Genomic DNA, 24,516 nt, shown 5'->3' on the forward strand with positions numbered 1-24,516 from the left:
ATTGAGGCGATTCACTACTCCACCAAGAGGACATTGGGAATTGGGCATTCCAAATTGGGGAGAAAAAAAAGGCAAAATTGATGTTACAGTGAGGCACTTACATTGGAACCTTTTGGAGAGTTTAAAGTAAAAGAATGTGAAGCTTATAATTTTATGAAATCACTTAATTTCATTCTTCTGTTGAAACTTTTATATATATATATATATATATTTATTTTTTTTAATTTTTTTTTTTAGTTGTAAAGATAATTAAATCATCACAGTCAATTATAGTAATTTTTAAGTTTTTGGGTTTGTTGTCATTACATCGTCATGGCAACCAAAATGTCAAATTGGCTATAGAATATAGTAAGTAAGTGATATACTTTTGAAAAAGTGAGTATTTTAATGTTAAAAAATTGGCTCCATTCACTTCACCTAAAAAGTGAGTAATTGCATGTCGATTGAGCTTAACATGTATTGAATCGAGAATATTCCTTTAAGTCTCAATAAAGTCACATTGCCTGACAGTTATTATCCACTGTGTATGGAAAAGAGCAGCTCTTTAATTTATCCTTTTGTGTTCCATGTAAGGAAGTCATGTGGGTTTGGAATAGGGCTGGGCGGTATGATGGTTTATACCATGAAATGGTACAAAATCTGTCAAACGATTATAATAAGAGCGATTTTTATCAAATTTAGCTGATGTTAAACATGGCTAATGAATTACTGAGTTGAGTCTTTTGTTTTTACCTCAAGTGTCGCATAATGTGAAGCAGCTGTTGTACTCACGGCAGACACATTTTGCTATAAATAACCTTACATTTAGGTTTGTATCCATCAAGTTCCAACTAAGAATGTAAACAAGATGAATATAATGAGATGAATTTCTAAAGTATGTTAAATTGGCATTACTACATGGTTATGTAATATAGTAACATTTTTGGGGTAGAATTTCCAGCCAAAATAACAAAATTGTGCTATATACTATGATATAACATACTCATACTGTGAAATTAGATTTTGGTGTCATAATTGTTTGGTAAACTGTCCCTTTGGACAGTGGATTGGGTTGTCAGGCTGTGTTCATGCACAAATTGCAATTCTCTTGCTCTAATTATGTCAGTTCTAGCATAAAATTACCCAAATGTGATCATAACTGAATGCAGGTACCCATAAAAAAAAACAACTCGAGCTGAAACACTTCAATGTTGTGCAACTAAGTAGGACAGAAATGCAAACATTATTTCATTCATCCCTGTTTCTCATAAAAAAAATCTAATTAAAACATAAACCGCAGCCACTGGAGGCCAGTTAGCAGGCATTACACCCAGCAGAATTACATTTTAATTACATTTGAAAAATGTTTATAACAACATTGTTTGAACAAGTAGTTTTGTGTGAATGCCTTGGCTGTAACCAAAATTCTCTGTAACCTCTTAGACTCAAAGACCTGCCAATGTTCTGATCCTAAAAGACATTTCTTTAATATGGCTTGGATATATACTCGGAACCCGTGTCTCGAATATTGCTTGGATATTGCACATGTGAGCAAGAGTTTCTGGATGAAATGTCCACAGAGTGGCACCAAAAGTGACTTTAGTTGTATTTTTAGTTGTAAATGATGTAATGCAGTCAACAGGAATGCATATTTTATTAACCCCACCCTTTTTAGACCAAAAATACAACCTCAGAATCGCGGTCACCATTGTTTATTTGAACTCCATTACTTTCTGGTTTAAACGGGACCATAACCCATGTCTCATGGAATTTTCTCTGAACTATTCCTTAAAGTAACAACTGCATCTTTTACAGTGCATGACTACCTTTATTCTTTATTAATTCATAATCATAATCACAGGTGAGATTATAGCAACAGAGTTTGTGTTCGACAAAACATTTCTTATCTGTTTGCTGTCACAGATGGGACAACATTTCATAAATCTAGAAACCAACGCTAAAAAGCCTTTCAGTAGAAGAGGACAACCACTGCGAAAGCTCATTTACTGCACAGAGACTCTAAACTTCACCGCAGGTCAACTGTCTCATATTTTCATTAACAGACCTGTAAGTCTTCATACAACGATGTCAGACACACAGTCAAATGCCGGAAGCAACAGCTGCACAAGGGATCCAGCTATACAGCACTAATTAAAAGTAAAGGGACATCAGGAGAATACGAGCCAGCATACGCTGAAACAAGGCAATAAGACACTAAGAAAAACCAAGAGAGTGTTCAAAGGTACGTACTGTGCTTCTGAGGCAGCGTGCCGATGTTCTCCATGCTCCTCTGAGTGTTCAGTGCACATGTGTGTGAATGAATGAGTGAATGAGAGAGATCTTTCCCACTCGTGTGTGCTGCCTGGCTCACACCAAGAGTGGCAGTGTAGAAACAAGGGGGACGGGGTTATGATGTTATGTGAGAGAGAGAGAGATAAGAGAGATAAGAGATAGAGAGAGAGAGAGAGAGAGAGAGAGAGAGAGAGAGAGAGAGAGGTATTATAATAATAATAATAATATAATTAACACTGGGTAATGATACAGATTTCCCGATTCAATTTAATTCTGATTCACAAGCTCAGATTTCGATTTGATTATGATTTACTTGGGACATTTTAGCTTTTGAAAAAATTTACATATCCATGTATTCAATCAATAAATATGGGGTCTTGAAATTGCATATATATATACACACATGTATATACAGTAATTTGTTGCATATACTGTATTGTTTAAATGCTATTTAAAAGTATTTACATTTATTTGTAGAGCACAGTTTTACTGTACTGTCTCTTTAAGAATAGTGTCAGTTTAGCGACCTTCTCACAGAGCTGTTTTAGATAAGTGCATATTACCGAGTGGAGTTAAATGGCTTCTTTACCACTTCCGTGGTATGTGTGATTAGAATTAAATGTTTTTTTTCTAGGGCTGTCAATTTAACATTTAAATTCAGTGCGATTAATTATTATGAAAAAATAACGCGTTCAAAAATAAATGCAATTAATCATGCCCCCGGACCATAATAAGGGATATTCCTAACATCGGAGCAATTCAAGCTTGAAGTACCATTTGTTTTCTCTGGGGGGCAGTAAGTGAAACTCCAGGACAAACCAAACATACCAACAGCAGACAGCACAAGATGAGAACACATTCTCACCATACTATAGAGCTCCTTGGTTCAAACACAGCTAGATGCAAATCCAAATGCAGGGATCTCAAAATATGTTTTTCTAAGTTCCAAACTACATTTAACTTGACAGAGCAAACTAATGTATGTTTATGATGTGACACAACCAAACTGAGATGCTACAAAAGCATCTGTCTGATGCAGGTGTACATCGATGCGTCCTTAGAAAAGCCTTTATAATAAATGATTGCAGTAGGACAATGATAGGCTTATGTTCATTAATTTGGAATTAAACACTATATTGTGTTATGAAACCAACTTTTGTTTTGTTTTATCAATCCTTTACTCATCTGCCACAATAATTTAATGCATTTTAATTATCTAAATTATTATTTATGATAATATATATATATATTATTTATGATTATTTAATCATATATTTCATTATTGTTATTTGAGGGCGTTCTTGGCAAATATCTACATATGCGATTAATTAATCGGCATACTATGTAATTAATTAGTTTATGCATTTTAATTTAATACATTTTTCTTTAAAAATATTTGACAAACTACTGCTAAGAACAGAAATATATTAAAATTTGTCAAAATTACTGAATGACAAATGGATTGCGAGGATCTCGTCTTTACACACATTACGCAGAATGAGTCAAACCAAATTTGTATACTCAACACACAGTGAAAGGATATCAGTGCTAAAATTCTTTGCCAATATAATACTCTATCAATGGTGAATGAAAGCTGAAAATGTACCAGCCAGTAGCCTATAACGCACATTCCCCTTCTCTCACTCACTCGAAGTTGTGTCGATGTAGTGACATTAGGGGTCTCTCTTGAGAGCCTCGGTTACCTATTATCTTTGAGAAAAGGCCAATGAGAATTGGCGAACAGAATTTGCATGCCCCTCCCCTGGACATACAGGTATAAAAGGAGGGAAGCATGCATCTGTTCAGACAGATTTTTTTCTTCAGAGCTCAGCAGTTGTGTTTCAGCGAGCTGAGGAAAACCCACTACTGTTCCACATCTAAAAGAGCATACGCTGTTGGTGATATGGCGCATTTCAGCTGCTTTTCACTTCTTCTGCACGCCAGTGCAGACTACTCCCCTGGGCGCTTGTCTGAAAGAGTAAGACACATTGGCATTAAACGTCTTTTTAAAGACGCGTCTTTTTCAATATGCCCTTCTGTGTTTGTGTCATTCCTGGATGCGGTCGTTACCTCTCCGCTTCTGATGGCCACGGGCGCTGCCTCATGTGTCTGGGCAGAGATCACACCGAGGCTGCATTTGTGGTTGGTTCATATTCTCACTGCGAGTCACAGCTTTCCTTCTTCTGGGGGAAAGCCACTGTAGCCGCCTCCCTGGGTCGTGCCTTCTACCCACAGGTATAGGGCAGGAGAGGCTGGCACTGGAGGAAATTTTGTGAATTTAACGGCCGCGGTTTCACCAGGGGAAATCCCTGCGGTCCACCCGTTTTTCCAGAATGCTCATCTGCCCCTGTCCGGTCCCTTACCTCACTCCCGTTCCTTTCTTACTTAGGTCCATGACAAGCTGACAAAGTCATGGAGGGCACATGTTGATCCTCTCAGACATCACAGTGACAGTAGTGTATATAAATCGCCCTGCAAATTCCCCTGAGGAATGACCTTCTTTCTCAGGGACGGGGCACACTCTGGAATCCGGGCCCAGACCTCTGGAACCTCCACGTCTGGACGGGATGTGGAAGATCTACATGGACTACCACTCAAGCCAGAGCTCCCTCTATTAGGCAGCTTCATGCCCTAAAGTGGCACTTATTCGCAAACTGGTGTTCTTCCCGATCTGAAGACCCAAAGAGGTGCGCAGTCAGGTCAGTGCTCTCATTCCTGCAGGAGAGGCTGGAGGGGAGGCTGTCCCACTCCACCTTGAAGGTTTATGTAGCCATCATAGCGGCTCACCATGACGCAGTGTACGGTAAGTCATTAGGGAAGCACGACCTGATCATCAGGTTCCTTAGAAGCGCCCGGAGGCTGAACCCTCCTAGGCCATGTCTGTTTCCCTCATGAGATCTCTCTGTGGTCCTCTCGGGACTCCCTCTCCTTGAAGACAGCCCTCCTGATTATGCTCACTTCCATCAAGAAGGTTGGAGACCTGCAAGCATTCTCTGTCAGCGTCACTTGCCTGGAGTTTGCTCTGGCAGACTCTCATTTCATCCTGAGACACCGAACGGGCTACGTGTCCAAGGTTCCTATGACCCCTTTCAGGGATCAGGTAGTGAACCTGCAAGCGCTGACCTGGGAAGAGGTAGACCCAGCCTTAGTGTCCAGTACATGCTTTGCGCATCTATTTGGATTGCACACAGAGCTTTAGATACTCTGAGCAGCTCTGTCTACTTTGGTGGACAGCGGACTCCGGGTTGAGCCGGTCTCGTCCCGTGTTTTGACAGATCCGATTTTTGAACAGGTGCTCCAAAGGTTCTGATTATTAAAATAATCTCCTGTGATGTATTTCCGCGTCTCCCTCTGTCGCTGTGTTTGTAGAGCTCCTCTCCATTGAGGCAGGACCTACCACCGCGCCACTTCCATATGTGGCTGGTGAGCCCATGTGACGTACTTTGCCACATGTTAACCTCCCCTGCTGGGCAGAATGTGGTCTCCGCAGGGTTTCTCCCCCCTAAAACAATAGGATAAGAATGCCTTCCCCGATGCGATAAAACCCCTGATCACAATTTTTATTTTGCGAAAATGACTGGCTAGATGTACAGTATGTCTTACATGTACCATTACCACTATATAGTATATAGTATAGTACTCGTACATTGTTATAAGATTTTCTTTTCATACCACCCATCCCTAGTTTGAAAAATATGAGGGTGAGTAAATTATAACACTATTTCCATTTTTTGGGTAAACTATCTCTGTAACAGTGGATGGGATGAGAGAAAAAAAACAGTGAGAGAGAGACATGGAGGGAGTGAGGGAAAAATAGTAGAGCATAATACAATGAAGCAAGAGTGGATAAGCAGAGACATCAATAAAAGGGTGCTGAGATCAAGAGAAAAGGTTGATCCAGAGAGAGAAAGAGCATGAGAGAGGAGAGAGAGAGAGAGAGAGAGAGAGAGAGATGGTTAAGGTGAGTGGAGAGAACGAAAACACAAGACCTGAGATTGCAGGGAAAATGATGTAAGCAGAACAATATAGAGAAATAGATAAGGGGGAGGGGGATGTGATATGATCTGACATAATCAGAGAGGAAATGCAATTATGTGTATGTCCTGTAGTCCTACAAAATCCATCATCCATCTTCAATATATTTGCAAGATTACATTTCTTGCTCTTTACTTAAAGGAACCTTAAACTAACAAAAAATGGAAATTCTGTCACCATTTCGAAAACTGTATTACTTTCTTTCTTATGCAGAACACAAAAGGAGATGTTTTTATAAATATATTGTCCATCTTTTCAATACAATGGCAATAGGTATTGTCTCACTTTAAACATAAAGAAGAACCCATAAGTGTCATAAAAGTGGTCCATGGGATTTTGTGCATCATATTTCAAGTGTTCTGAAGGCATGCCATATTTTTTGTTAGAAACAATCCACAATATATGTTGTTGTGCAGTGAAAACCTTGACAACCTTTCGGGCCAGGAAAAAATATTGATTTTACAAAATAATCCTTATATCGATTCTTAAAATCCCAAGAGCGATCTTTTCGTTTCAGTTGTGACTGAGAAGAAAAGTGGCTAAAAAGTTTAGTCCGATACCCTTTCACTGCATATTGAGTAAACATTTTGGTTTATCTCGGTCTGTGTAATGTGTGTCCAAACACGAGATTTACACAATTCATATGTCATTGAATAAAGTCTCTTTTAATAACCTCTCTGTACTTTACAGTTAGTTGTGGATAAAAAAGACACATTTAATTCCAATCACATATTTGACTCCACTCTTATTAATGCACTCAAAACACATCTGTGTGATGCTCACTGAACTGCCGCTATTCTTAAAGAGACATTACACTTTTAGCACTTGTTCCTCATTTATATAAATTATTGTAAATAGTAACAATTATTCATGTAAACAATTAAATGCAACTATATATATATATATATATATATATATATATATATATATAATATACAAAACGCATAAATGTTTCTTACTAATGATTGACACATTTACTGTTAACAAAGCACTGACCAGCATAAGCACTTTTTGGCAGTGCAGAACCTTTGTAATGTATCCGCCCAGAGTCATTACACACCAAAACACACACAACAGCACTTCCCTCTCAGTGATAAAATGGATAAAGGACCTTTTGGTAGAATGGGACTTGTGGTAGAAATCAAGTATTTTCAACCAATGTATGGTGCATTTTAATTCCGTCAAGTTTGAGCTATCACAAAATGCATAATGAGACATTTTTGTTTGCAAGCACTTTTCATGTGGAGTTCAAAGCGATGCTGGATGCTGGCGCTGACACCCTGATGTGAATCATGAATGCAGCTTCACGATTGCTGTAGGAAAGCACACAGCCACAGTCTACCGGCAGATTATTATTGTGGAGGATAAAAGATTAGGAGATTTAATGCTCGTTACAATGAATATCCAACCTATATGGAGACTTGATCTTTCAGTTGGTCAAACTCCCACTTAGACTTTGGGAAATGTTTAATGTTACTTGAATTGGTGCTATTTTAGTGCATTTCTTTATACTGTGGAGAAATATTTTGTATAAAATATGAAAAAACATAATATTGTTACAAATTGTTTTATTTTCTTTCCTAATATGGAAATAAATGCATTTTTACAGGAAAAGAGGTATATGGTTTTAAATTTCAGCATTTTCAAAATTAGCGAAAAATTATGCAATTAATCACAATTACAAATTGTAATCGACTGACAGAACTAATTTATACTGTATATTAGGGCTGTGAATCGAGTTAAAATTTATTACTAATTAATTGTTTTCTGTGATTAATCATGTACATTAAAACATACATTAAATATATAATAATAAATAATAATAATAAATATATTGACTTTATACTTTGTACTTTATACTGTATCTCAAAGAACGCACAATAAATTGGTTAGTCATCCATTATTTTAATATGTATACATTAAAATTTCTTTGTGGATAGAGTTAATTTGTAGTAAAGTCTGTGAGACAAGTATGTATAAATGCCATAAAATCAGTGGGCACGCTGTAATTAAAAGTTTCCACTTTACTTTTTTCATTATAGATTATATAATTATACAGATTAAATTCATAACAAGCTTTATTGGCAAAATATAAGCTTTTATATGGCCAATGCATTATTAGACACTATACATACAGATAGAAAACAAATTGAATGCTGAAGTTTAATCTGATGAAGTTTGAAATCTCAAAACTATTATTTTCTCTAAATACCGTTCAATGATTTTGACCCTGGTTCAAATGACAATGAGTGAGCGTTTTCGGGTGATGCAAAGAACCACATCACCTGGCTCGCCACCTCATTTTTTTAAATGCATTAAACAGTCTATGATTAATTGAAGAAACTTTAATTTAACAGGTTAAGTTTCCCAGCCCTAATATACTGTATATGCATTATAATATATGCAATTTCAAGACATCATATTTATTAATAGAATACAGGGTCAAAATAATATTTTTGTAATTTACCAGTTTAGAAGGTCCCTGTATAATTAACAGCATTATGTAAGATAATTTTTTTTTCTATATGTAAGCAAAATGGACATCATAACCAAAATCTGAGTTATATTGAATCAAGAGCTTGTAAATCGAATTGAATTGGGAAATCTGTATCAATACCCAGTCATAGCATCCATTGCATGTTCGTGTGAGAAAGTTGGTGTTTAGCACTTAACAATGATCCTTTTCAATGCAAAATATGTTCTGCATAAGCAAGAAAGTTATACATGTTTGGAACGACGTGAGGATGAGTAAATTATGACAGAATTTTCATTTTTGGGTGAATTATCCCTTTAAATTGTTTAATAATCCCCCAAAATTGACAGTATTTACATTCTTAATACACTTCTCTGGTCTTCTTGTGAACAATGCATTTTATTCTAAAGAAACAATGTTTGTCTTTGTAATATTTGATCAAAAGGAAATAAGTATGACATGTATTAAGAAAGTAAAAAGGAAATACATTTTGATTTCATGTTGTAGCTCTTTTTTCTTTGATTGACTTTCTGAATTGCAGGTGTTTATTTGTAACTTGCTCTCAGAAATCATGAACCAACCCCAGCAGTATTTTGCCCATCAGATATTTAGAGTCATGCGGTTTCTCTTGATGCTATTGGTATTTTACGTGTCACATCTTTATCAGCACTACAAAGCAGCATACTGTCAGTGAAATAAACATTCAGCTCATCTCTTCCCAGCGACTCTGAAAGATCTGCTCCCAGACCAAGTCGCTCAGGAAAGAGTAAACCTGCACAAGTCTCATATCCACAGTGACAGCAGAATAAAGAAACTGCACAATCCAATGCATGGCTGACACTAGAAGGCAGGGCAAAAATGTGAAATATATTCTATGTTCCAAAACCTAGTGAGCTGCCCTGCTGCCCTGAGCTGCCCTCCTGAATGCTATTTTATTCATCATCTTGGGTGAATATTTTCACTGGCCAAAACAAGGTAATGTTTGGAGTTGTTTGAAGCAGCCTCCTGAAGTGTGGTTATGATTATTTACAATACTGTCTAAATACACAGCTCATTAAGGTTCTCAAAAGCTTGTGAGGAAAGGAAAAACAACTCTCTCTGGGAGATTATCACAGTGACATGGTGGACAGTTTGAAGACCAGGGGGAGAAAGTTGGAGAAGCATGAATATTGTAGCATAAACAAACGAAATGAGCTAAATTCTATTCCCTTCTGTTCTATTGGTTTTTAAGTCCTTGGGTAGCAATTTAATCCAGCAAAGCAGAAAGCATCCCTCTACTCCATAGCTCGATCCCTCAAGAGTGCTTTAATATATAGCTGAATATGAGGTTGCCGCCACAGAACTTCTCTGCGCCTGGAGTTTCTCCACTGACATCTCTGGAGATGGGCTGGAAAGCTGCTCTCAATACATGTCATTACATTCTCACCCAATTGTGCTCCTGCTAGCAGTCAGTATCTTTGCATTTGAACTTAACGCTCTTTAGAATTCAGTGGAAAGCAAGGTCATTTCCCGCACGCTAGTAATTACATAGAAAAATCTCACGCAACTGCACAGACAAGTATCCCCCTGAATTTAGAATGAAGTAGCAATGGGCAATTTTCCCTGGTCCCTCATTGCCACCATTTATGAAGTATTCATGTATTCGCACGGATACGCCTTGATCTCAATCGTGTTGTCAGACAGCATGAATCATGTATTTTTCATATCGAAGGAGCAGGTTTGAATTTAGATGGACAAGATTTCTGGCTATTAATTTAATAGAAGAAACAACAAATCAAAGGAGAGAAAATAAATTGGGGCAGTTAGATTATCAAAGTGTTATATTATTCATGTTATCAAGTTATTAATGGTGTTTGCTTTGCCAAGCATTGCTAATAGAATTGCTCATGCTGCGGGTTAGGGATTTTTCAAAATCTTAAGTATTAAACTTTGTTGCGTAACTCAATTTCTGCCTTATTTAATGAAATAAATCCATAGACCAACACTGAAGGAGGGAGCTGAGTCATATCTAGAGAACAGAATTTCATAGATATGGGGGTGGGCTCTTTTGACTTTGCTCCAGTAAGTCAAAAACACCCTAGCAATCACCTAGCTATGCCCTAACAACCACCAAGAACACCCTGACAACCACATAGCAACAAACACACTACCACTCAGAACAACTTGGCAACCACATAGCAACACCCTGGCAACCACCCAGAACAAGCTTTGTGGTGCCAAGAATAGGCAAGCACCTCTCACATTTATTTCTTCAGAAAAGATCCAAATCTAGATGTCATGGTAGTGTGAAAGCATGACACTTTTCATCAAATTGATTTGTGCATGTATTCTAAAATTAAATCTCATAAAATGCTTTTTATGAAAATTTAAGAAATTGCTGTTTATGTATATGCAAAAGCTCAAGTGTTTTTAAGAAAACAATGGAGGGGAAAGCTTATACATGACAAAGAAATCATGTATCTTCAAACATAAAAAAGAACTATTATAAAACGGATAGTTTTGTTTCTTCTATCAATCAAAAAATGTTCCTTCTAAATCAGGGGAGAAAATGTGGATTCCATCTGGGCCTGATCATTGGTAAATTGAAAGTTTATTGAAAATTGGTGTCTTTTAATGTATATTATTTGTCACCCTTTTAAGAAAGCCAATTAGTATGTGTATTACAGTGATTTTAACCATAGGTAGTCTTTGCGTCATGCCTTACCCATGGTAAAATCACCGAAACGCATGGCCTCATGTGTCTTCGTACTTGAAAGTCCAAAAAGTACAGTTAAACACCACTTGAAGTCAAACTTCCAATTTGGAAACTCATATGGAACTCAACTCCCTGTTTGACAAATCATGCACATGCATCTCGACAAAATTACTTTTTCAGCAAATAAAATTCATCTATGTGTCAAAGTTTCTACATTACATTATAATAAAACTGATTTTGCAAATGTTTGCAGAGACAGGTGTGTAAAATACACTAAATCATGATCTGTTTTGGTAATTGTTCACATGTAGAACAAACACTAGCATTGCATTGCATCATTTGTCCTCCCCAATTTGATTGCAAGGAGTTGTCTCTGTACACCTGTTAAGCTAATTGCAGCGCTGCAATTTTGTTTTCTCATAGGCTACGTCATCTTCTGAGTATCGGGAAATAAAATACCTGTATGGTGGGAGATCTCTATGGCGGGCCGGAAGGTCCAAAAATAGGACTAATGATTTGTCGTAGGAAGTCACTATACTATAGCCACTAGCTACTGACTTTCCCACTGATAGGCCAGCGGTGGATCTGTATACGTACCCTCCTCACACAGCGAGCGACTCACTTTCCTCACACAGCGGGCGACCCATTCTCCTCAGCGAGCGACTCACTCTCCTCACACAGCGGGCGACCCATTCTCCTCAGCGAGCGACTCATTCTCCTCACACAGCGGGCGACCCACTCTCCTCAGCGAGCGACTCACTTTCCTCAGCGCGCGACTCATTCTCCTCAGCGAGCGACTCACACAACGGGCGACTCATGTTCCTCAGCGAGCGACTCACTCTCCTCACACAGCGAGCGACTCACTTTCCTCACACAGCGGGCGACTCACTTTCCTCACACAGCGAGCGACTCACTCTCCTTACGCAGAGAGTCATGTACATTGGCCTAATATTATAATAAAATCATACCCTTTGCAAATCCTGTGGTGGTGCAATAACTAAATACTTCAGTAAAGTGTTTAATTTGTATTTGTAAATGTAAATTTATTTTGAACCAGTATAAAGTCGTTATTTATAATAATTGTTTTAGGAAACACGTACCTCCCGACCCTTGCCGTAAGAAATTATCAATTAACAATTATTATTGTGCAGTATACATAGAGAAGATGACTGGGAATCTTCTAATTAACGTTATACTGAACAATAATAATTGTAAATTAATAATAATTATATATATATATATATATATATATATATATATATATATATATATATATATATATATATATATATATATATTTTTTTTTTTTTTTTTTATATATATATTTTTTATTAATTGTGCAGTATACATAGAGAAAATGACTGGGAATCTTCTATGTAACGTTATATTGAACAATAATAATTGTTAATTAATAATAATAATTTATATATATATATATATATATATATATATATATATATATATATATATATATATATACATACATACACATACATGCATACATACATATACATACATACAACAATAGATGGCGATGTGCGAGTCGGCAAAAACAAAATTGAAAGTGTGCTCAACAGTTAAAATTGTGCTTCCAATAAGGTGGCGCATCGTCATACAAGGGGGTATAGATGGATTCAGCCGTAAAATAATGTATTTGAAGGCTTCCACCAACAACCAGGCCGCAACAGTTTTGGAGGCATTTTTGGAAGCTGCTGAGCAGTTTGGTTTGCCAAGCAGAGTGAGGAATGATAAGGGTGGTGAGAATGTTGATGTGGCTAGATTTATGTTGGAGCATCCTCTTCGTGGACCAGGTAACATGCATTTTGCCTCTCAATTTATATACAATGGGGGTAATGGAAAGGGAAAAGCTGGCCCCAAAAAAAGGCTGAGGACCACTGAGAAAAGTTTACAATGACGCTGGAAGATGTTTGTAGCCAAATGTTCATCTGGTAGTGTGCATATTTATACACGCTATTAGACCATTTCTTGTTGTAATATGGACTGTTTGTTTTCTTTATTCCTTCTGTTTACAACTTAGAGAAGACCAGCTATATTACTGGAAGAAGTGTCCACAACCAAAGAATTGAGCGTCTGTGGCGGGATGTCTGGTGTGCCGTCACATCAAATTATTATGCAGCTTTCCAGTATCTGCAGGATATTGGAGCACTGGACCCAGACAATGAAAAACACCTAATCTGTCTACACTATGTCATGGTGCCTAGACTGAATATGGACCTTGACCTGTTCAGACAGGTGTGTATGGGGTCAGAATTGTTGCAATATTCTAAATAAATAGATTAAGATCCACAAATAAATTTAAAGAGTTTCACAAAAATTAAATCATATTCACAAATAAATAAAATGAGATTTATTAGGCCCATTAAATTGGTACAGAAAAAGATGTTTGGATTTCGTTTAGAATTAGACCATTAGACTATCTATCAAGCCAAGCCACAGTATTTTATGAGCCTTTGAAAATGCCGTAGAAACGAGGAACAACGCGAGAGGGCTTTACTGATCATGATGCTCGGGATCTGTGATAAATTTGTGTATAATCCTGAGTTTATATTTTCATCGAAATCAGTGAATCAAGATAATGAAGCCTTAAACTACAATAGTCTTTTGGAAACAGGGTGTTTTAACCACACAAACAACAGCTCAGCTCAGTTTGAACAAAGTGTCCATAGATTTCAGCTCCTTTTAGGGGTACAAAAGGAATCTGTTCCCACCCTGAGTGTAAGCCTACGGAAGCGTATTGCATTCACTTGAAGAAAAAAATCTACTCTGTTTTTCTGAATTAACGAGTTAATTATCTCAGAATTATGAGATATATATTTCTTGAAAAACATTTTTTTCACTCTGTTTTTATGAATTAATATCTCATAATTCTGAGATAATTAACTCGTTAATTCAGAAAAACAGTAGATTTTGTTTCCTCAAGTGAATGCAATACGCTTCCGTATAAGCCTAATTTGTTGCAGCAAAAACCTGCTACGGCTGGTCAGCTCAATGTGGCCTTTATTTGATTGGCTTGAGTAAATGGTGGGTGGAGTCCACTTATTTGTGGAGTTGTCTGCACTTTGACTTGAAGTGTTTTAAAATCCACAGATGCATGCGTGGATTTGCAAATGAATGGCAGCCAGAGTTGTGTTTGTGACATAAAACGAGATTTGAAAATAAAAACAAATATTTATAAATAGGTTTTATTTATTTATGAATTTGATCCTTTTTTTTGTGAATCTCTTTCCATTTATTTGTGACAGTTCTCACCCTATAGGTGTGGGACCGACATCCCCTCTCATCAGAAGGCAACAAATCTCCGCAACAGTTGTGGGTTTCAGGTCAACTGTTGAATACAGATGCTCCAGCTGATCCAGTAAGTTGGATGAAAACAACATTAGATAATTAGGCAGGTTTTGGATTAGTGTGACCACCTGGTTATTGTTCTGTTGCAGGACAGTAGATGTGATTTTTGTGACTTGTGAGATCAATTTACTACTATTATACTATGTAAATATGGATTTGCGTTATTTGAAAAGCTTATTTTCCACCCTGTTGGATGATAACATTTTAAATCGCAAAAATAATCTCAATTAATTGTGACTGGCACTCAATGTTTGTTACTGAACAAACAGTAAGTAGTAAAGTAGTAAATAGTAATTTGAAATAATTTAATAACATTGTTAAATGCAATTTATCCTCAGCAAAAATAAATCTCCATGTTAAAATAAACTAAAATAAACCCTTAAAGGGACAGTTCACCCAAAGATGAATATTGTCATAATTTACTCACACCTCATGTTATTTCAAACCTGTATGACTTTTTGTCTTCTGTTGAACATAGAAGAAAATATGTAGAAAAATGTTAGTAACCTAACAGTTTTGCTTACCATGAACTTAAAATGTTTGGGCAAATAAAACATAATATATCTTGTATTCCACAGAAGAAAGGAAGTCATGCGTTCGGAGACGTGAGTGAAGCATGTCAGATTTTTGGGTGAACTAACCTTTTAGAAGTATGTCCTGGTTAGGGTTTAGGGTTAGTGATGTCACTAACACGGGAGGAATGTTGTGTAGTCCCTACCAGCCGTTTGTTGTAGTCCTTTTCTTAAAAGCAAATATCTTCCTTTGCTTTGAACTTTGAGCATTGTAACTTTGCAGATGTTGTTTATGCTCAAACAGCAACATTTCACACTAACTAAAGTTAGAAAAGTGAAATCACAATCAACCACCCCTTTAACAAACTGAAACCATCTGTGACGTAATGAAGCTAGGAAGCAAGTTGCAAGTTGACAATTAGTTTATTGACAGTCAAATTGAGAAGATAGGGGAAAAGTCCGGGGTGATGGTCTAGTGGCGCAGAGTCTCCAATGGTCAGATGATCGTGGTGAGAAGAGTGAAGAGAAGTGTAGAACAGACACGGCGAATCCGGGTAACAGCAAACCGGACACGAAACAGGGACAACGAGAGAACTGGACTGGAACTCTGAAGAGCGAACAACACCGGACATCACAAACAACGATCTGACAAGGAGATGAGAGAGTGGTGAGAATTTAAAGGGAATGGGAATGAGTAACAGCTGGTGAGAGGAGTGATTGCGGCAGAGCGCTAATCATGGTACAAACAACACGCCCACACATTCACGCACCCACACAACACACACTAAGAACAAGGCACGAGACAAGGAAGAGACATAGGATTAAATACCGTGACACCATCACACTTAAAAAAAAAAAAAAAAAAAAAAAGTAACTTTATTGTTTTTTTTTTTTTTTTTTTATATCTTATGATACAGATAATTCTGGTCCTTGATATTGATTGGCTGATCTGTGATCGAAGCCATTGAGCCATCAGTCACACCTGTGACAATTACATCAGCATACTGTGCCACTGTGTTGCTTGGCAACCATTCTAAATGCTGCTGAAGATCTAAATTACATAGAAGAATTATTAGTTATTAATAAATTACAGTTTGTTTGCTTTGTGTTTATTTTATGGAAACTTGCATTTTATTTTGGAACTGCTAAGGGGTTTAGGTACTCTGCACTACGGTGTGCCTGAGAACATCCTTTAGCTTTAAAATATCTGTAAATGACAGCAGCATATATATATATATATATATATATATATATATATATATATATATATATATATATATATATATATATATATACATTTATTTTTGTGTGTAATGATTTGGTTCCTTTTTAACAGTAGTTATTCCAAACTAAACTCCATCCTTCCCTCCCCTTATTTTATTTGGTTGTAACAGATGGATTTCACTAACTTTGGAGTGGACTGGGATGGTCCTGTTCCTGCAATGGATTGTGGTGTTGTTGCAGTTCCTGAGGCCCCCGCATCCCTTCAGGAGGTTGTACTGGAAGAAGTCACCCACCACATCCATCCCCTAATGTCAAGTCAATGTTTTGGCTTAGATCTATACTTCGAGGCACTAAGATTGAGTGAAATGGTCACTATTTAGGGGCCCAAGCTGTGTAGGTGAGCATTATGCAAATGCAATAAGTTGTGATGTGTGAACCTCACTGAAAATAGATTTGAAGTCCAAAGACTTTTTGAGCTGTTCAGAGTCGACTTTGAATAAACTATTTATGAAGCACTTTTAGCTTTACAACTTTGCATACTGTGTTCATTCACATACAGCTACGTTACACACTGCATGAATGGTATTTTTCAAAAATCCATAATAGGGGCACTTTAATTGATAATTACAAATTAAATAGAAAAATATTTTGTTTCTCAATACGAATTCATGTAAGGACTGCTGCTGGCAGCTGCTCTAACTCAAAATGGAGACAAGTTCTCTTTATTTTGGGCTATTTGCTCTGTGTAAACCATCCCCCAAAGTTTAACTTGCAGACACGAGTTAAATTAATGTTTAAACTCAAGTACTCATTATGTATTACTTTTTAAGTTAATTTCCATAAATATAACTTCATGGGGCATTCATGTTGAATGGTTTTATCAAATAATTATGTTTTAAAATAATAGACAAAAACACAAACCATACAGTTAACAAATGTGATATTTACAAAAACATAATGGTGTATGTAACTTTTAAATGTGTTTTACCTATTTTGATACCAATGTGAATCAAATGGAAGTGTCACTTTTCAGATTATTCTATTTTAAGGATAATTTATAAAATCTACAAAAGCTTTACAGATGTCTATTTTAAAGTGGCTTTTTAATGCTTGTTTTGCATATAAAATTTCTTGAATATCTACAGGTGAAACTCGAAAAATTAGAATATCGTGCAAAAGTTCATTAATTTCAGTAATTCAACTTAAAAGGTGAAACTAATATATTATATAGACTCATTACAAGCAAAGTAAGATATTTCAAGCCTTTATTTGATATCATTTTGATGATTATGGCTTACAGCTTATGAAAACCCCAAATTCAGAATCTCAGAAAATTAGAATATTGTGAAAAGGTTCAGTATTGTAGGCTCAAAGTGTCACACTCTAATCAGCTAAACACCTGCAAAGGGTTCCTGAGCCTTTAAATGGTCTCTCAGTCTGGTTCAGTTGAATTCACAATCATGGGGAAGACTGCTGACCTGACAGTTGTGCAGAAAACCATCATTGACACCCTCCACAAGGAGGGAAAGCCTCAAAAGGTAATTGCAAAAGAAGTTGAATGTTCTCAAAGTGCTGTATCAAAGCACATTAATAGAAAGTTAAGTGGAAGGGAAAAGTGTGGAAGAAAAAGGTGCACAAGCAGCAGGGATGACCGTAGCCTGGAGAGGATTGTCAGGAATAGGCCATTCAAATGTGTGGGGGAGCTTCACAAGGAGTGGACTGAGGCTGGAGTTACTGCATCAAGAGCCACCACACACAGACGGGTCCTGGACATGGGCTTCAAATGTCAAACGTCTTACCTGGGCTAAAGAAAAAAAGAACAGGTCTGTTGCTCAGTGGTCCAAAGTCCTCTTTTCTGATGAGAGCAAATTTTGCATCTCATTTGGAAACCAAGGTCCCAGAGTCTGGAGGAAGAATGGAGAGGCACACAATCCAAGATGCTTGAAGTCCACTGTGAAGTTTCCACAGTCTGTGTTGGTTTGGGGAGCCATGTCATCGGCTGGTGTTGGTCCACTGTGCTTTATTAAGTCCAGAGTCAACACAGCCGCCTACCGGGACATTTTAGAGCACTTCATGCTTCCTTCAGCAGACAAGCTTTATGGAGATGCTGACTTCATTTTCCAGCAGGACTTGGCACCTGCCCACACTGCCAAAAGTACCAAAACCTGGTTCAATGACCATGGTATTACTGTGCTTGATTGGCCAGCAAACTCGCTTGACCTGAACCCCATAGAGAATCTATGGGGCATTGCCAAGAGAAAGATGAGAGACATGAGACCAAACAATGCAGAAGAGCTGAAGGCCGCTATTGAAGCATCTTGGTCTTCCATAACACCTCAGCAGTGCCACAGGCTGATAGCATCCATGCCACACCGCATTGAGGCAGTAATTAATGCAAAAGGGGCCCAAACCAAGTACTGAGTACATATGCATGATTATACTTTTCAGAGGGCCGACATTTCTGTATTTAAAATCCTTTTATTTATTGTTTTCATGTAATATTCTAATTTTCTGAGATTCTGAATTTGGGGTTTTCATAAACTGTAAGCCATAATCATCAAAATTATATCAAATAAAGGCTTGAAATATCTTACTTTGCTTGTAATGAATCTATATAATATATTAGTTTCACCTTTTAAGTTGAATTACTGAAATTAATGAACTTTTGCACTGTATTCTAATTTTTCGAGTTTCACCTGTAAATGCCACCTCTGATGCAGATTGTTTTCTCTGCAGTGGGAAAAATATTTTTGTTGATAGTCAATTTGGTTGGTAAAAGCCATATAGTGACTTAATGTATATCATTTGACATGAAAGATGACAGTTGGGGTGAAATTGTCTTTTATAAAGGTAAAAAAAATGCAATGGAAATCATTTTAGGTTGATTCTGATCTTAATTACCATCTTTCTCTTTTTGTCTCTGTTGTGAAGCTTTCTGAAATTGTATCATTGGCCAAAGAGGCCCAGGTTGATGTCAAGTTCCAGCTGCCCATCTAATAGAACAGACCTACAAGCCACCTCACTAATCAAACCATCTTATATGATCTAAATCTAAGCCCACCATCTGAGCTAGTCTTCTCTCAGACCCTCCAATAGAGTTCTACACAATTCAGTGTCCTGCTCAAGCTTCTGTAGACTGTCGTTTCTGTCTCTTGGTTGTTCTCTGTGCATTCTGTTTCATCAGTGCTTTCAGATTGTAAAAGCACACGTGTTTCTGCATGGTGCCACTTTCATTTCATCAGATCAACCTCATCCAGTGCAGAGCCCCATCAAATCAGTCCACTAACATACTGTTAAGGTTTTTTTTGTTCCATTGGTTTAGATCGGCTCATTGTTACTACTGCTTTTTGTTTTGTCAATGTTATTGTTTGCTTGATATCATAAGTGGAGGATGTTTTTATGTGGGACTGTATTTATACTGTTGAAATGTATATGGAGAGATGATTCTGTTGATATATAATGTCTCTGAAACACTGGTACTATTGCCACATATATATATATATATATATATATATATATATATATATATATATATATATATATATATATATATATATATATATCTATAAATGACATTTACAACATACATGTAACACTTTACAATTCAGTTATTGCACCACCACAGTATTTGCAAAGGGTATGATTTTATTATAATATTAGGCCAATGTACATGACTCTGCGTAAGGAGAGTGAGTCGCTCGCTGTGTGAGGAAAGTGAGTCGCCCGCTGCGTAAGGAGAGTGAGTCGCTTGCTGAGGAACATGAGTCGCCCGCTGTGTTAGGAAAGTGAGTCGCTTGCTGAGGAGAATGGGTCGCCCGCTGTGTGAGGAGAGTGAGTCGCTTGCTGAGGAGAATGGGTCGCCCGCTGTGTGAGGAGAGTGAGTCGCTTGCTGAGGAGAATGGGTCGCCCGCTGTGTGAGGAGAGTGAGTCGCTTGCTGAGGAACTTGAGTCGCCCGCTGTGTGAGGAGAGTGAGTCGCTTGCTGAGGAGAATGGGTCGCCCGCTGTGTGAGGAGAGTGAGTCGCTTGCTGAGGAACTTGAGTCGCCCGCTGTGTGAGGAGAGTGAGTCGCTCGCTGAGGAGAATGGGTCGCCCGCTGTGTGAGGAGAGTGAGTCGTCCGCTGTGTGAGGAGAGTGAGTCGCCCGCTGTGTGAGGAGAGTGAGTCGCTTGCTGAGGAACATGAGTCGCCCGCTGTGTGAGGAGAGTGAGTCGCTCGCTGAGGAGAATGGGTCGCCCCCTGTGTGAGGAGAGTGAGTCGCTTGCTGAGGAGAATGGGTCGCCCGCTGTGTGAGGAGAGTGAGTTGCTCGCTGAGGAGAATGGGTCGCCCGCTGTGTGAGGAGAGTGAGTCGCTTGCTGAGGAACTTGAGTCGCCCGCTGTGTGAGGAGAGTGAGTCGCTCGCTGAGGAGAATGGGTCGCCCGCTGTGTGAGGAGAGTGAGTCGCCCGCTGTGTGAGGAGAATGAGTCGCTCGCTGTGTGAGGAGAATGGGTTGCCCACTGTGTGAGGAGAGTGAGTCGCCCGCTGTGTGAGGAGAGTGAGTCGCTCGCTGAGGAGAATGGGTCGCCCGCTGTGTGAGGAGGGTACGTATACAGATCCACCGCTGGCCTATCAGTGGGAAAGTCAGTAGCTAGTGGCTATAGTATAGTGACTTCCTACGACAAATCATTAGTCCTATTTTTGGACCTTCCGGCCTGCCATAGATCTCAAGCAGGAATATCCCATATGGATGAAACGTAGCATAAGCATTAGCATTGCCGCTTGATGCAGTGACACTTTAACCAATAATTTGTTTGAGAGCATACAAATAAACAAATATATTCATTTGACTTGAGGTAAAATATGCTTTTCCATTAAGATTTGATTTATTAACCTCTGCATTGCATGGAGATTTGTACTCAAGCACTTACAAAAAATCTAGAGTTCTGGCAAACTAGCTGCAAACTTGCCACAAATTCACCACTGGTTATTCTCACATGCAAATGAGCTTTGTGAAAAACAAAGGTTTGCTGTAGGTCACCACTACCGGTGAAGAGCTGCAAACTTCTGGCAAACATTTGCGGAAAATCACAAGCCCATTTGTGAAAATACAGGTGGAACATTTTTGGCAAGTTTGCAGCAAGTTTCTCTAGATTTTTTGATAGGGAGGTCCCAGCAAAGCTAGTTTAGTTGGACGCTGGTCCACTTCATTGCTGATAATTGCAACTCCACACAGTGCCATCTCCTCTTATTCCATTTTGTAGACCTTACAAAAGCCAGCAGCCACCATTGTGGAGACACAATGTATGTATGCTTGGTTGAAAAAAAAAAAAAAGCTAGTATTCAGTTGATCTCTGGACAATGAGGTGCAGCCTAATGTGTGAGGCTGTGAGCTATTCAGCTGGGCTAGATCAGGTCTGTTTGCAGCTCACGGATCATATTTGCCTGAGCTCATTAAGTGTTCGTTCAAGGCAATTAGCTTGGATAGAACTCCTGGCAAACCTCAACAGATTAATAATCATTTCTTAAGCCTGGGGTGTGGGCAGTAGCCTACATATTGCTGGCAAGAAGATTATTATTTTTCAGATGGCCAGCCTTGTATGCTTTTAAATGTCACATTATGTACTGTATGATGAGGACCACAACTTATTTTCAAAAGCTCTTCAAAGTACACTGCAAAACAACCTTTTCTTTTTCAGCATTTTGACTTATTTTCCAGTAAAAATATTTCAACATTAAATGATACTGATAAATGTACCGAGAAGCAAAATTTTGTTAATTGTGTCTTAAGACTTATGTAGCTTTACATTTTGAATTTATTTATAATTTATTTTTATACATAAACCACACAGAAACTAGTCTCATGAAATATACTTTACTAAAACGACATATTTGCAAATTGACTTTTATGTGCACCGTTCTACATTTCATTGAGGTTTCCTGGTGAAATTAACACTAGAGGTGCTACAACAACTGTCCGTTTCATACACTTTCACACAAATCAAGACTACAACAGCTGATTATGACTATATAAACAATCAAATTTACTTACATTTACTCACAAACCTACATTTACTCACATATACCAGTGAAATTAGCTTCCATGCTAGCTCACCTCATAGAGACTTTAGACTCAGAGGACCAAGGCTCGAGCCCAGCCAAGCACATAAGCTGACACTTTAGACGGAAGTGTCATAAAAGCGACACAAAATGACGTGCTTGCTTCAGAAAACGTGCTAGTCATGTCGCATTAGCTTTTTCCACACTATCGGTTTGGTTTAGGATAAGGATGTCGTTTTTTTAGTGCTCATTTGCATTTAGGACACTATTAGTTAGGTTTAGGCTTAAGATTTATATTAGAGGGGTATGTTTTACTCTTTAAAACCTCCATCTAATGGGGCTTTTCCACTGCATGGTACAACTCGACTCAACTCGACTTTTTGCTGGTTTTCCACTGTGGATAGTACCTGGTACCTGATAAATTTTTTAGTACCACCTCGGTCGAGGTTCCAAGCAAGCAGAGTCGATACTAAATATGACATAAAAATCCTGCAGATCACTGATTGGTCAGGGAGAATCATCACTACCAGCGTCACTGGATTTCCGACACGCGACATCAACCCGCTAGTTTTAAAGTTAGCAACAGCAATAACAGTATAATTTGTTCACGCAACTTTTGAATTGTGAAAAAAAAAATGGCTGTGTGCAAAACTATGCCTTGGTCAATAAAAGAGGTGTAGACGGTCCACTCGTTAGCGATGAGCAAAACTAAAAAGTCTCTCTGGAAGAGTCTCCGCTGTTGGCCGCACATGGCTACCACCGGAACTACCAACAGTGTAGGGAAATGGTGAAAGAAAAAAACTTAAAAGTGACTACAGAACCATCAAGGAAAAGTGGAAGTGGTTTGAACAAATGGACGCTATCTTAACAGGCAAGCAATGGGAGGGAGAGCGCCCTGGACCATGGAGGATGGTACATTTTGTTATGTTAACTCTATACTCTGTTTGAAAACTTCACTTTACTTAGTTGACTAGCTACTGGAAGCTTGATTCTAAAACAACCAGGCCAATTTAACTGTTACACTTGTGTAAAATAACCATGCAACAACTGCTTTGTGCAGCACAATGAGCTAGTAGCTAACAGCTAGCGGTTGTGTTATTGTTTTGGTCAGTTTGTGTGTGTTTAAGATGATGTCACGGCAGTAGAGGCGGCGCAGCTATGACGATCAGCCTATAATCCCACCCACGTTGAGGGGCACTGCAGTGGAAATGCAAGCTCAGAAAAGTAAAGCGAGCATAGTTGAGGCGAGTCAAACCATAACATGCAATGGAAAAGTGCCTTAATATTCACCTTCAAAATCTTGTCTGATTACATCACTATTTGACTCGCTTTAGGCGCCCCCCGATGGATTTTACTGGGAAACTGCAGCCAAACGTGTCATGAAACATGTAATTTCTTATGCAAAAATTTTGCCACGGTCATGTAATATTCATGAGATCAGGCTGGAAAAAAGTTTAAAAATAAACTGAATTCTAAATATATTTTCTGAAAACAACCGTTAATATATTCTGCAATTTTATTCTCAAATATATGTATCTTGTTTTAAGATTTTTTTTTTATAGCTATTTTACTGTAAAAGTGTTACCATGAATATAAGTTCACATGAGTGTGTTCAGGCATGCGCGTGTGTAAATGTACTGTATATATGTGGGTCATGTGTGGCATGAATTACTTGATCCGTGGCTAAATTGCATTTCCTGGTTGGCCTATCTTTCATTATGTGATCTAACGTGACTGCTATTTTAGCTGCATTTCACTCTTTCATTTATCTTTTATAACCATTGCAAGGTAACCTCAGTGAGAGAAATGCAGAAGATAGTGTGAGGGATTCATAAAATGACTTAACAATTCATAAAGTATTTGTATAGCTTATTGACCTTTAGACTGATTTTTTAATTAGATTTG

At 37.9% G+C, this 24,516-nt stretch overlaps 1 protein-coding gene and 1 long non-coding RNA gene across 2 annotated transcripts in view; one reads left to right on the forward strand and one right to left on the reverse strand.

Annotated features, from left to right (window-relative positions):
* LOC127621271 (1-phosphatidylinositol 4,5-bisphosphate phosphodiesterase eta-2-like) overlaps positions 1 to 24,516 on the reverse strand; it is a 243,621-nt gene that overhangs the window by 184,946 nt on the left and 34,159 nt on the right. The gene's annotated exons all lie outside the window — the stretch shown is intronic.
* On the forward strand, positions 13,575 to 19,957 carry LOC127621275 (uncharacterized). Its single transcript, XR_007967840.1, has 4 exons — positions 13,575 to 13,727; positions 14,752 to 14,850; positions 16,747 to 16,973; positions 19,508 to 19,957. It is a non-coding gene; the product is annotated as an uncharacterized LOC127621275 (long non-coding RNA).

This window comes from Xyrauchen texanus, chromosome 27, assembly GCF_025860055.1.
Source record: "Xyrauchen texanus isolate HMW12.3.18 chromosome 27, RBS_HiC_50CHRs, whole genome shotgun sequence".
Taxonomy (NCBI): Eukaryota; Metazoa; Chordata; class Actinopteri; order Cypriniformes; family Catostomidae; genus Xyrauchen; species Xyrauchen texanus.